General features: G+C 45.8%; 1 pseudogene; it reads right to left on the reverse strand.

Moving 5' to 3' along the window:
- Positions 1-243: 243 nt before the first annotated feature.
- The window catches only part of LOC124037651, a 52119-nt pseudogene continuing 38986 nt past the window's right edge, over positions 244-13376 (reverse strand).

A 13376-nucleotide genomic window follows, 5' to 3' on the forward strand; every position in this document is an offset into this window, starting at 1 on the left:
CCTAACAGCAGCAATGTTCTCTCTTGCCTACCAACCGCTTGTCTCTGTTCTGCTCTCAAAAACAGACTATTCTCTCTCCCAAAGACAGACAGACACGCTTACTCAATGTCCTGTCTCTGAAGTTTCTCTTGAGATATTTTTCCAATTCTCAAAAGTAGATTACAGTGGGAGTTAAATGCCAATAAAAGCAATAAAGATAGAAACTGAACAACACTGAATACACAAAGTCAGACAGGAAACAACTTCTTTAACGTGATCCATTTATTTGACTTGGTCCAGTACTACAGAAGCATGGTTTGAAGTAGAGGGATCAAGGACGTTTGGTTCCTTCCAATAACATTTCTTAAGAATTAGTCATATGTGATGAAATCTGATTGGTATACTTGACCATGATATATTGACCAACGCTTTCACAATGAAATGTCATCTTCACTCCCTCAATGCTATACGCATTGACACAATGATATCTCTCCATTTATGCAGTCAACACACCCACAAGCAGGCCAAATCATGAACAGAGTAGCTTTATACGTCAAATGAAAATGGCTTTATCACCAATAAATACAAGTATAAAAAACACCTTGATAATAATTCTCATTATCATAAAATTAAACATGATCATAAAACATAGCAACGCCATTCAACTTAAACCACCTTAGCAGTCCAGGTTCATCAACTGATACCAAAACAAAATCATAACAGTGGCAATAGCCAACAAAAATAATACTTAAATAACATAATAATACTATTATTACTGTCTTAATAACAATATCCAGTCAGGTTTTCCTATGCTTAGACTTTCTGCTACTAACTAATGTATATGCACCAGTTATTTCCAGTTTGGCAGATAGAGAGTTTAATCAGATTTTCTCCATTGTTTTCTCCTCATGTCATTCCTTTGTTTCAGATCTCCTTGCTTTGGTACAGATGGACTCTGACTACTTCTTTGGGATCAAACAAGGGGTTGTCAATGTGATGGCACATACATGTACGTGTTTATCTCTGTGTTGCTTAATATGTGTTAGCATTTTAGAAAGATTACTGTCATAATAACAACCCATGGATTTCCCCTTTGGGTGGTGTCAATGGGCACCTCTTTCTTTGGGAGGGGGTAGGTTGAAATGCCCTGTTCTCTGGGGTTGGGCCACCAGGCTGTATTAGTAAGTTGACTCTTGATTTGATGTAAGTTCACAGGTAAACACTCTGCAACATGACTGAACTCAGGTCAGCTGCTCTGACCCCTCAGGTGTACCAAAAACAGGGGAAACACTGAGATCTCACTGACATCAGATCAGTCCCCTGATCTCTTACGGCCAAACTCAGGGAAGAAATACTTTCTGCCATAACATAAAGCAATATAAAGTTTCTATATTTTGGAGAATCAAAAACAGAAGCGTAATAAAACAAAATACTAACATAGTATAATTTCATCACTGTAAATCCAGTTGACAATAAAAGGCAATACAAAGGGCAATAAAATGCAATATAATACAGAACGGGTCTGTCGTTTCAATCAATAACCAGAACCTTGCACTAGCGGACCTTTGAAATCATTCAATATGTTAATTCTGTTGCTTGGGGGTTGCTATGGTTTTCCATACACATATTCTGATGATACAGTATAATCAATGTATCAGTCACATCTCCCTCTCCATCCCAGTTTAAAAGGCCATTCTAAACACACTCCATAGAACACACTCAGCCCATGACACAAGTTGCTTTGCCAGCCTCTAGCTTTTGGCCTAAAACAATCTCTTAACAAAAAAGTGACAGCTTGTCAGGCTATTATTGTTGCAGAAATGAATTCATTTTCAGATGGGGTTTCCCAGCTATCATAAAGGTTCCAGGGGCACATACAGTACCCAATCCATTTCACCCCCTGCATCAATGAAGCTTCTTCTCATATTTGGTAAAAAATGTAATACAATACTTTCCATTTCCTTCCTTTCTACTCAGAACTCACTTTCTCTGTTACTTTCTCTAGTCTACATCTCTGTTTCCTTCAACTCAGCAACTCAACTCTTTCACCCTTTCCGACAGGAAAGGCTTCTCAAATCTCACCTTCACTGAGAACATTCTCTTTCACTCAAACACTTGTTTCCCGCTAAAATCTCTACTACTCTCTACCTCTCTCTACCGTTATTATGTTTCTCTCTACTACATTATACCTCCCTCTAATAAAAACAATAGCTGGCTAATGGTGCTTATTTGACAAAATGGCCCTGTACACACAGCTGGAAACCTGACAGCACAGACCACGGAACCCACCTGACTGGTGCGGATAACATCTCCCGCACCAACACGTCTCCAGCCATTGTCTGTGGAATGTGCAGTGTCATCAGAGCACTGAAACAAATCCTTCTTCTAAGCCCTTTGTGGAGTTGGAGGGGGATGGTTTAAACAAATTAAACTAGGCTATAACAATATCCACAGATAACAACCTGAGCATTGTGTACACGACTTGTAGGGTTTCTCTGCCATTTCCAGCTGGTAGGACTCTGTAGCCAAGTTATGCCAATTGAGTGAGAAGGCCTCAGCAGAGGCAACTCCAGCACTGGACTACAGGCATACAGACAAAACAACCACAGACATGGCTGTTTATTTGCCAGGAACATTCCGGGCCTATGAGAGGGTGTCTGGGCCATCTACCTTCTAAGGTGAGCAGCTCCAGACCCCCTGACCAGGCCTTGTGTTTAACCAAATCATCAAACTGCTGACACATCAAGCAAGAAAGAACTGCACGAAAAGCCTAATTGTTTAAGACTCTGTCATCTCTCTGGGCTTGGTTCTTGTTCCTGACAGTGTGTATTTTGGGATGGAGACGGGACTGTTTCATCTCAACTGCTGTTTAATGTCTGTGTGACCCCTGACCTGTGACTGTGTAAGGCTATAGGCCATTGTGTGACCCCTGACCTGTGGCTGTGTAAGGCGATAGGCCATTGTGTGACCCCTGACCTGTGACTATGTAATGCAATAGACCACAGTGTGTTCCGTTAAGGTCCTGGGTCTCTCTCTCTCTCACCACATTCACATGTATAATAATCAAAACAGCACAAATGGTGACAGGTTGGCCTGCATCCATCTTGCTTCACTTTCAGGAAATGACTTACATAATTTAATTTAGATCCTAAAAGGCACTTCCTACATATTCCCTAATATCATATGCTCATATATAGGACATACGCTTTTATGGTGATATACATAGCCACATTTCTTACATATGCAGCCATATTAATATATCATGTATACATGTTTCACTTCCTTGGGCAACATAACAATGATATATGTCAGTTCCACAATCCACACAAAGGGTTGGAGACATTGAGCTTTGGACTATTCCAGTACTGCCAGAACCCACCAGTTTTGTATTCATACTAAATCTACGCAAATATTAATAAATAGTTAACATCGTCAGTTATTATGGAGCAAGACCCTGGTTTGTTTTTTACATGAAGTAAAAGATCACAAAAACATGTGCTCTGTGTGAGTTTTAAGGTGCTTTTGTAAACTCAAACTCAATTCATGGTTCGCTTCGAGAGCCAACCAGTTTCTGGTTGCTGCGTATGTGATTCTAACTTGCCTTTTGCTGAACATGTAAACATTTGAACACAGCAAAGTCTACGGGCGGATGGAGGAGGAAGGCTGGGCGGCATTCTCTCATGCCAGTTGTTTATTCACTCCACTCACGTCGTTTGAAAACCCTGCTAACTGAATGTCCTTTGGCCTGAGAAGTGCATAATAGTCATGTATTGTATGTATGAGTGTGTGTATAATATAGTTTCCAACATGGATTTGAACCCCAGTGAGAAAACTATAACCTTCCAAAAGGTTTAGGTAGGCTATCTCAGCAACATACGGGTCACTGGTCGTCAATGACATACACATACATGTACACACAGACACACACACACACCAACAGAGACAGATGTTACAGCCTCAGCCTGGCCATCTGGCTGCCTCCTCTATCCCCTCCTCGTCTAGGTGAGGTTGCTGCTGATGTCCAGGGCTTGCTGGTACACCTGAGTCATGTCGTCCAGGTCCCCCAGCAGGGAGAAGCTGCCGTTGTCCCCCGGGGACCCCCGCAGTCTGGGGGTCCGGCTGAACTTTGACCCGTGGAGCAGAGGGGCTGCCTGGAAGCCCTTGAAACTGGCCAGCTGCAGCAGGTTTTCGGCTGACACACAAGCCCTGATGTTGGGGCGGTGGGGGGCGGTGGGGGGCCAGTCGGGGACAGCCTGGGGGATACGACGCCATCCTCCAACACCATGCTGGATGGACGGCTCTGGCTACGGGACAGGCCGGAGTCGCCCTGGGAGGGGTCCCCGAGAGCACCAGCTGAGGGAGGGCCGCTATAGGTGGAATACTTCCCGTTGCGTTTCAAGATGCCCTTCCTCCCCACTACTCTCCTGGGCGGGGAGCTGCAGGCAGCAACCAGGGACATGGTGGCACCCACTAGCAGCTCGGAGGACTCACTGCGCTCCGGGGAGGAGTAGTACCCTGATTCCCTTTGTTGGTTGTTCTTCAGGATGCCCTTCCTGGGAAGGGTGGGCACCATCTTTGCCGGCGAGCCCCCTGCCAGGCCGGGCTCCTCCTCTTCCTCCTCTCTGTCGGGGCTAGAGCAGCCTGGTTCTCCCTCGGCTGGCCTGAGGCCCATCATCGCTCCACCACTCCCCAGCTCCACCTCCTCCAGGCTGGGCGAATGCTGCTTCTCCATTAGCCGGGTCTTCAGGATCCCCTTGGGCCTCTTCAGCCCGGGCTTCTCCCCCTCCCCTCCACCGTGGGGCCCATCTCCCACCTCGTTCTCTTTCTTGGACTTCTTGGGGCGCTGGCGGAGGACCAGGGGCAGCAGGGCGGTGGGTTTGCCCGGCCAGGGCTCTGTGCGGTTCTGCCAGTCAATGAAGCGGGCCAGCATGGGAGAGGAGGTGCCATTGTCCCGCTGGGTCTCGCAGTCGCACACGCTGCTCTTGCAGCCCCAGTTGACCCACCAGTGGTTGGCGATGTCTTCCACCGTTGCCCGCCGCTCTGGGTTCACCATCAACATCCAGCGGATCAGACCACGGGCATCTGGGAGGGGAAATAGGAGGGGAGCATAGTTTAACATTCTGGATTTGAGCACAACAGGGGGTATGTAGGAGCTGGGTGACACTTCACTGTTGTTTTTTGCTGCAGAGCATTTATTATCTAATAATCATTATATTTAGTGTGTAGAGGGAAACTAGATCTTAGACCAGGGTTTCCCAATAGGCATCCCGCAAAAATCTTTAAAAAAAAAATAGTTGTTAGACATAAAAGACTGTAAAATCACCAGAAAATCAGCTCAAAGTGATTTTAATTGAGAGATTCTGTTCCCAAGTATTCCCACGCATAAATAGAGAGGCATATGTGATCCCAATGTAATCAAGGTTTGAAATGATTATGTTTGGGATTCTTGCACTCAATTTGCAGTGTACAAATGATTTATAACAATGTTGTGGCCCCCCGACCATCCGCTCAAGGAAACATCGGCCCACAGAGGAATGTAATTGGGTATCCCTGTCTCAAACTGTAGGTAGAGGGTCTTGACCTGTACCTGAGGACTGGGTGGGCTCTCTGTACTCTCCGTTGCTGATCTGGCGGATGAGGTTCTTGTGGTCTCCTCCATCGAACGGCATGGTCCCATAGACCAGGGTGTATAGGAGTACCCCCAGAGCCCAGCTGTCCACCTATAACAACAAAACACACACACGGGTAACTACACAGATCAGGATCACGATCAGATAGACTGAACGTGAGAGATCAGACAGTAAAATCTGTCACTGGAGACGCAGTTGAAAAAAATTGGAATCTCTCATTTCCCTTTTCCAATTTCCAGTAACTGGTAAATGAGGCTCAATGCCATTACTGGGTTAGCAACAGATCATTAAAACATTAACAAGGAGCGTACTATATCTGAACTGGAACGACATATGTAGTAGCGACAGCTGAAACAGTGTAAGCACTGCACAGCTATACACTCTAGAAAGGGTTCTACATGGAACACAAAAGGGTTCTACCTGCAACCAAAAAGGTTCTTCAAAGGGTTCTCCTATGTGGAAAGCCGAAGAAACTTTTAAGGTTCTAGATAGCACCTTTTTTTTCTAAGAATGTACCATATTGCTCTACAACATAATATCATAGGAAATCATCATTTTGGCACATTTTTGCAAAAAGACAAAAGGTTACGGTAATCTGATATTTTTCTCAACACATTGCAGTCAATTTGAAAAGATGAGTCTCTCTCTCCTTCCCTCTCTCTCTCCCTCCCTCCTCCCCCTCCATTCCCTCTCCCACCTATTTTCCCTCCCTCCCCCTCCTCTCTCTCCCTCCTCCCCCCATTCTCTCTCCCTCCTTTCCCTGCCTCTCTTTCCTCTCATCTCTCTCTCTCTCCCTTTCCCTCTTCTATCTCCCTCCTCTCACCCACTTCTGTCTGTCTGTTGACTCTCTCTACTCTCTCCCCTTTCTCCCCCTCCCTCACTCCCCCAATTCTCTCTCCCCCACCATTATATGTCTGTTGTCTCTCTCTCCCCTCTCTCCCCCTCCCTCATTCCCTCTCTTCTCTCTCCCACCTCCCCCTCCATTCACTCAGATAGGCTGAAGAGACAGACAGACAGACAGACAGACAGACAGACAGACAGACAGACAGACAGACAGACAGACAGACAGACAGACAGACAGACAGACAGACAGACAGACAGACAGACAGACAGACAGACAGACAGACAGACAGACAGACAGACAGACAGACAGACAGACAGACAGACAGACAGACAGACAGACAGACAGGCAGGCAGGCAGGCAGGCAGGATGGCAGGCAGGAAGGCCAACAGGCAGGTTGACATACAGGCAGGCAGGCAGGATGTGACGACCCTCCCACTCTGTCTGCCGTATTCTGTCTTTGTTCTTGTTTTCTTATTAGGATGCCGGTGGGCGGAGTTGAGAGGGTCGTCAGCTACATGGGAAACACCTGGGCCAGGTGTCTCCCAGGATAAATAGACCTCTTCCACATTCATGGAGGAGACTCTCTCCATGCAGACACCCGTTGTAGATTGTGTTGTGGTTCTTGGTGGCCGTTTGTTTGTTTGCTTTGGCACCTTTCATCACCCTGCATTATCACATTCATGCATGCAAAACACTCACTTACACTACTGATTACTGATTACACACACCATTGTATATTATACTTAGTTACTTCTTTAATAAATATAGATTTTGCTACTCCTTATCTCCACGTTGTCTCCCTTTGTTACGGGCTTTGAGCCGGTTCGTGACAAGTGGGGGCTCGTCCGGGATCTTTGAACTATTGGTTTGGGAGACCGTGGAGGTACGTGTTTGGATTGAATATGGTGTTTGAGTGTGATCGGCCCAGTATTGGTTGCCTTTTTGTTTGGTTTGTGTGCTATGTTGGAGAGAGTATAATGGTTAGTTTCCAGGCCCTGCCTAGCCTGAACTCTTGTTCTACTTTCTGTTGGGACGTCAGTCTGAAGTGAGTAATCTGCTGTGTACCTCGGTGGGAGATTTGGGTAGGGTAGTGGAACTTGCTACCCGGAGCTATAGCCTTTTTCCCCTGATAGGTTTAGCGACGTGTTTCATTTTTGGAATATGTTGGGCATGGTTAATGTTTGTTATTTTTGTGTGGTGTCTGTGGACTGAGCAGTTGTCTCGGGGGCACATCCGTGGCTTGGTGGAATTTGCCAGCATGCTGGGGAGTTCTATTTCCTTGCCAGCGGGCTACAGTGCGTAAATTCCCACCGCAAATCTGCACGAAGACTAGGGTTGAGTTATTGTAGGTTTTGGGGAAGCTCCATATCTCATCTCTCTTCTGTGGTGCTCAGGGTGATTGTCAATTCTCGGGTTGTGTTCTGGTGTGCTCAGCAGAAGGGAAGAGCGAGAATTGTTTTTGTGTGATTATGGCGTCTTATGTAGATAAGTTCATTCGCTCTCCATCAGAGGAATTGTTAGATTTAGGTACTAAAGAACAGCTGTTGAAGGTCGCGGAACACTACAAGGTTGAGATTAGTGATAAACGTCTAAAGAATTCTATTAGGTTGATATTGAAAGCCAATCTGATGGAGAGTGGTATTCTTGAAGTTACCACCGGGCCAGCCTCTGCTGAGGATTTGTTGTCTCCCCATAACGTTACAATGGCCATTCCATCGGTTAGTCCTAGTAGCCTTCTTTTTGAACAGCAGAAAGAACTGCTTTTGTTACAGCTAGAGCATGATCGTGAGAAGCTAGAGCATGATCGTGAGAAGCTAGAGCATGATCGTGTGAAATATGAAAAGGAATTGGCATTTAAACAAGATATGGAGCGTGCTAAAATCAAGTTGCAACAAGAACGTATAGAGTTGGTTAGGGAAGGAAAGATCTCAGGGGAGAGTTTGTTTTGGGAAGGTCACCCAGATTTACCTAGGGGTAGTTCCGCTTTTGGTCGTGCCCCAGAGACATTTGATATTGTTGGGAACTTGCGGTTATTGCCTCGGTTTAATGAAAGGGACCCCGAGACATTCTTTTCGTTGTTTGAGCGGGTTGCTGACGCTAGGAGTTGGCCTGATTCTGACCGCACTTTAATGTTGCAGTGTGTGCTGACTGGTAAAGCGCAGGAAGCATATTCAGCTCTTAGTGTACACGACAGTGCCAGTTATGATAAAGTTAAAACAGCTGTGTTACAGATTTATGAATTGGTCCCTGAGGCTTACCGCCAACGATTTAGAACTTTAAAAAGGGACGATAACCAGACTCATGTTGAGTTTGCGCGACAGTTATCTTTACAGTTTAATCGCTGGTGTTCTGCCTCTGCAGTTGTGACTTTCAAGGGCTGTGTGATCTGATTATGTTAGAGCAATTTAAGGACACAATTCCTGATCGTATTGCCACTTATATTAATGAACAGAAAGTAAAGAATGTTGCTGAAGCTGCGGTTTTGGCGGACGAGTATGTGTTGACTCACAAAAGTGTCTTTGCAAAACCCCGTATTCGGAAAGAGTGGGGGTGTTCGGATAGATTTGGGCTTCGCTCACCGAGATACTTTGATTCTCGGGCAGAGTTCTATTCAACTAGGGTTGAACCTGACTCCCATGGTAAGGCTGACTTTGGGCAGGAGTGTCACTACTGTCAAGGTTCAGGTCATTGGAAAAACGAATGTCCACTTCTCAGGTCAAAGGGTGCTTACGCTAAATCTAAGCCTGCTGCGTTAGCTGCACCTGTTCCACATCAGTTCATTCTTGACTCATTTCCTCAGGCCCAGGAGAATGTGAAAGTCCATATTGATCCAGACTATTTACCTTTCATTACAGAAGGTTTTGTGTCTATGTTAGGAAGTAAAGACCTAGTGCCAGTGAAGATCCTGAGAGACACAGGTGCCTCTGAATCATTTGTGTTGGAGTCTGTGTTACCCTTTTCTGCTGAGACTGATTCGGGGAATAGTGTTCTAATTAGGGAATAGGTTTGAACACTCTGTCAGTTCCATTGCATAAACTGATGTTGGATTGTGGGCTGGTGAAGGGTGAAGTTGTTGTGGGGGTGCGTCCTTCATTGCCTATTGAGGGTATCGACGTTATCCTTGGGAATAACTTAGCAGGTGAGCGGGTATGGCCAGTTGTGTTTCCATCTCTAGTGGTTTCCACTAAGCCGTCATTTGTTGGGATTCCTGATGAGAGTGTACAGAGTTTCCCAGAGGTGTTCTCTGCGTGTGCAGTGACACGTTCTATGAGCCGTGGCGAACTAGTCACTGCGCCGACTAATGATAATAATACAAAGTATGTCACTGTTTTCCCTGTTATCCCGTTATCTGTAACCCGCTCAGATCTAATCAATGCTCAACGGGATGACCCCACGTTGGAAGAGTTGCGTGATCAAATTGTGCCTATAGAACAGTTGGGAGATGTCGCCCATGGCTATTTTCTCCAAGAGGATGTCCTGATGAGAAAGTGGGTGTCTCATGATAGTGTTTTTCTGGGGGAGGCAATTAGTCAGGTTGTTGTACCAGTTAAGCCGTGAGTTGGTGTTGGAAACTTCTCACAGTGACGTTGCTGGACATATGGGGGTGAGGAAAACCTACAATCGCATATTAAGACATTTCTTTTGGCCTAGATTAAAGAGGGATGTTTCTGATTTTATCAAAACTTGTCACACCTGTCAATTAACTGGTAAGCCTAATCAAGCTATTAAACCAGTACCATTGTTTCCTATTCCTGTACTCAGCCAACCTTTTGAGTATCTAATTATTGACTGTGTGGGTCCTCTGCCTCATTCTAAAAAGGGTAGCAGTTACCTGTTCACTGTGATGTGTCAGACCACTAGGTTTCCTGCTGCCTATCCTCTCCGATCTATCACGACTAAATCGGTGTTAAAAGCTTTGACTCAGTTTCTCTCATTGTTTGGAATCCCTAAGGTCATTCAGAGTGATCAAGGATCTAATTTTACCTCTAATCTGTTTGGTCAGGTTCTTCAACAGCTTCATATTAAACACAATGTGTCTAGCGCCTATCACGCGCAAAGTCAAGGAGCACTGGAACGTTTCCATCAAACACTTAAGTCTTTGTTGAGAGCTTATTGTACTGAGATGGATAAGGATTGGGAGGAGGGGTTGCCTTGGTTACTGTTAGCCGCTAGGGAAGTTTCACAGGAGAGCACAGGTTTCAGTCCAAATGACCTTGTGTTTGGACATAGGGTGCGTGGACTTTTATCTGTTCTCCAGGATGACTGGAAGTCTCCCGAGCCTCCTCAGTCCCTGTGTTCGTATGTGTGTGATTTCCGGCGACGGCTGTATGCCGCTGGTGAAATGGCTAAAGAGAAGTTATCATCTTCACAGGATAGGATGAAGGGCATATTTGATCGCCGAACTGAGCCTCGTCACTTTAGTCCAGGTGACCAGGTTCTTGCTCTGCTGCCAATTGTTGGTTCTCCTTTTCAAGCCAAGTTTCAAGGTCCATATACAGTGGTGCGCCAGTACACTGAGCAAAATTATCTAGTTGCCACTCCAGAACGGAGGAAAGCACACCAGCTGTGCCATGTAAATCTGTTAAAACCCTATTATGCACGTTCCTCTGAGACTGAACAGTGGGATTCTACAGAGGACGGTAAACCTGTTCTTTTGGCTGATACCGTTGTTTCCTTGGGTTCTTGTCGTGCTAGATCTGTGCATGAGGAGGAAGATGTTCCTGGTCCTGACGATTGTATATTGCAGGGTAGATTGAAAAATTCAGAAACACTGGATATTTTAGACAGTCTTCTCACTCACCTACCTGTTGATGAGCGGAAAGAGATGGTTGGTCTGATTCAGAGATTTCCAGGTTTATTTTCTGATACACCTACACGTACAAACTTAATAGAACATGATATTGACATTGGAGGTGCTGACCCCATTCGTCAGCGGTTCTATAGAGTTTCTTCAGAGAAACTACGTTGTCTGGATGCTGAGGTCAAGTACATGCTGGAGAGTAAGATAGCAGAGCCTTCTTTCTCCAGTTGGGCTTCTCCTGTATCTTGGTCAGTAAACCGGATGGAACAAACCGTTTTTGTACGGACTACCGTAAGGTAAACAGTGTCACAAAGCCAGATTCATTTCCTCTTCCTCGGATGGAGGACTGTGTTGATCAAGTCGGTGCAGCTAAGTTTGTGAGCAAATTTGACCTGTTAAAAGGCTATTGGCAGGTGCCACTGACGAGTAGGGCACGTGAAATCTCTGCCTTTATTACACCCTTTGGTCTGTACTCGTATTCAGTTATGAGTTTCGGTCTGCGCAATGCACCTGCCACTTTTCAGCGACTTATGAACAGGGTTGTCGCCGGTCTGACCGGGTGCGCTGTTTATTTGGACGATGTAGTGATCTATGCAGATACTTGGGAAGAACATCTGTCCCGTATTCAAGCCTTGTTTGAACGTCTGGCTGCAGGTCGCCTCACAATCAATCTGGCAAAATGTGAGTTTGCTCAGGCGACCGTTACATACCTTGGAAAAGTGGTTGGGCAGGGTGAAGTGCGTCCTGTTCGGGCTAAAGTGGTGGCTATTGATGCTTTTCCACCACCAACTACTAAAAAAGAAACTGATGCGTTTCTTGGGCATGATTGGTTATTACCGTAGTTTTTGTAATAACTTCTCTACTGTGGTCGCTCCCTTGACAGATATGCTGAAAGCTAAGGCTGTTTACGTTTGGTCTACTCGTTGTCAACACGCTTTTGAAGATTCAAAGAGGTTGCTTACCTCAACTCCAGTGCTGGCTGCTCCTCGCATGGATTTGTCATTTACCTTGCAGGTGGATGCTAGTCATGTGGGGGCAGGTGCAGTTTTGCTGCAAGCAGATGTGTCTGGGATTGAGAAGCCTGTTAGTTTCTTTTCTAAAAAGTTTAACGATTATCAGTTGAACTATTCGGTTATTGAAAAGGAAGCGCTAGCACTCATTTGGGCGCTACAACACTTCGAAGTGTATGTCGGGTCGGGGTAGTACCTATTGTGGTCTACACCGACCATAACCCCTCACTTTTTTGAGGTCCATGATGTGTCCAAACCAGAGGATAATGCGATGGTGTTTATTTTTACAATCATTCCATCTCGATGTGAGGCACATCCGGGGGACTGAAAACGTGATTGCTGATGCGCTCTCTCGTGCGCCCTGTTCCTAATGTTTACGTGACTAACCATTGTTTCGTATTGTCATGTTCTCTCTGTCCTGTCTGCTCCCTCCTGGTCTTGTTTTCTTTCCTCTTAAATGTTGCTTCCTGTGCGAAGGTTGCTGAGGTCTGGGGAGGAGGTTGGCTGGGGCAAATTGTAAGTGTGAACACGTAAACCCTCATCAATTTGGGGCACAGAGGCCTGTGTCAATTTGGGGCGCAGAGGCCTGTGTCAATTTGGGGCGCAGAGGCCTGTGTCAATTTGGGACGCAGAGGCCTGTGTCAATTTGGGACGCAGAGGCCTGTGTCAATTTGGGACGCGGGAGGCTGGTATGTTGTTCCGGGGTCCTTGTTGGTCCCCGGTTTTATGGGGGGGAATGTGACGACCCTCCCACTCTGTCTGCCGTATTCTGTCTTTGTTCTTGTTTTCTTATTAGGATGCCGGTGGGCGGAGTTGAGAGGGTCGTCAGCTACATGGGAAACACCTGGGCCAGGTGTCTCCCAGGATAAATAGACCTCTTCCACATTCATGGAGGAGACTCTCTCCATGCAGACACCCGTTGTAGATTGTGTTGTGGTTCTTGGTGGCCGTTTGTTTGTTTGCTTTGGCACCTTTCATCACCCTGCATTATCACATTCATGCATGCAAAACACTCACTTACACTACTGATTACTGATTACACACACCATTGTATATTATACTTAGTTACTTCTTTAATAAATATAGATTTTGCTACTCCTTATCTCCACGTT

Source organism: Oncorhynchus gorbuscha, linkage group LG06 (genome assembly GCF_021184085.1).
Source record: "Oncorhynchus gorbuscha isolate QuinsamMale2020 ecotype Even-year linkage group LG06, OgorEven_v1.0, whole genome shotgun sequence".
In the NCBI taxonomy this organism is placed as follows: Eukaryota; Metazoa; Chordata; class Actinopteri; order Salmoniformes; family Salmonidae; genus Oncorhynchus; species Oncorhynchus gorbuscha.